This window comes from Hippoglossus hippoglossus, chromosome 12, assembly GCF_009819705.1.
Source record: "Hippoglossus hippoglossus isolate fHipHip1 chromosome 12, fHipHip1.pri, whole genome shotgun sequence".
NCBI lineage: Eukaryota > Metazoa > Chordata > Actinopteri > Pleuronectiformes > Pleuronectidae > Hippoglossus > Hippoglossus hippoglossus.
In genome coordinates, this window is record NC_047162.1 from 10,972,501 (window position 1) to 10,974,131 (window position 1,631).

The window sequence follows — 1,631 nt, forward strand, 5'->3', positions numbered from 1 at the left end:
TCCAGAGGTGTTGGCTCTGTGCAGGACAGTCTGGTTCCTCCACAACAAACTGAGGTAACTGTTACTTTACGGACCTGGTTCTGTGCATGGAGACACACTGTTATGTTCAGAGACAGACAAACCTTCCCTAACCAAACAATGTCTGTCGTGCCTGTTTTAAGACTCCTGTCCACTGAAAGGAAAGATCTGTATTCACAAACTTTTGCCCCTTTTGTGTAAATTCTTTGAACAAATCAAGCACATTGTTGTACTATTAGTAATTAACATATATATCACAGAATCTCTTTTTTTGTCATTTTTGCATTCTACAGATATAATTTGCAGTTTGTCAGAGATTTTTTTGGCGAAACAGAAGATTTGACGTTTTCAGCTGTATTTCAATTTAGATGATCTATTAAGAATATATATACCTATCAGTGGACATCCAGTTCATTACTGGAAGTCAATGCAAAAGTAGTTTCTGTTTGTTATGAACCAAACCAGTGACAGCACAATCAAAACCCAGTCACTTCTTTGTTGTTCTCTGAAACAAGATAATATCAAATGTAACCACCACATTTAAGGTAGATTTCTTTACGAATAAAACTTTTCATCAGTTTTGTGATGCTGTAGCTTTGATGAGAACTTTCGTATGATTTTCCATCATGAGTTCTACAGCAAATATCTGTCCCACCGAGCCCTTAATGAGTCTTTGGACATTGTTACATACGTGACAACACACTATACAGATCAATGTATAGTAATGTAAGCAATTTGTTTTTTATTTCCATCTGACCCTCCTGAATTCTCAAATAGCTACTTAAGAGTTTTATGAATTTAATTTTTCACCTTTGGGAAAACACAATCTGCAGTTAGTCCAGCAACTGTCCCTCGAGTTGAAGATACTTTATGCAATAAAGAAATACTGCCTCACATATGCTCATTCCCTATGAGGGTTCACAACAAACACAACCTCTGAAAAGAGAATAAGTTGTAAACACAGGCAATAACATTTGAGACAGATGACCAGCAAAGACAATTATTATTCATACTTGTTTGGGTGGTTGTTGTGAGATCCTTACATTTCATAGATGTCTGCAGGATCTTCACACAAGCTTTAATATCCACATTAATCACAGGTATTTGGTTTTAGTTACTTGTTAAACAATGCTGCTGATGCTTAATCAAGCCAAGCTACAGTATTTTCATGGTCGTGCTAATATTTCAGGATATACGCATGAGTGATTTTAAACAATCAACAGACACAGAAATCCACGGAAGAAAAACAAACAGGTGAAATTAAAAATCTATGAATCAAGTGAGGTGTTTTTAACTCGTAACCTAAAAAGACGTCTTTATTTATTCCTCTTGCAAATCATCCACAACTACAACCCTCCCACTCAGCTCTTATTCCACCTGGTAGTGATCTCACGCAGCTAAATAATGGCTCAGATAAGCACTAAAATCACACCCTCATAGTAACAATCATCATTATCGTCATTGTCCCTGGCTCAAGCACAGTTGCAATCAAAGCGAGAGCCAGAAATAACACAACTGCATCCATATATTCTCCCAGTATTCAGGCCTGGCACCGTGCACAGCAGATCATTAAATGTAAGAGGTGTTCTTCCCACTCGTTTGTTCTCTTCCCT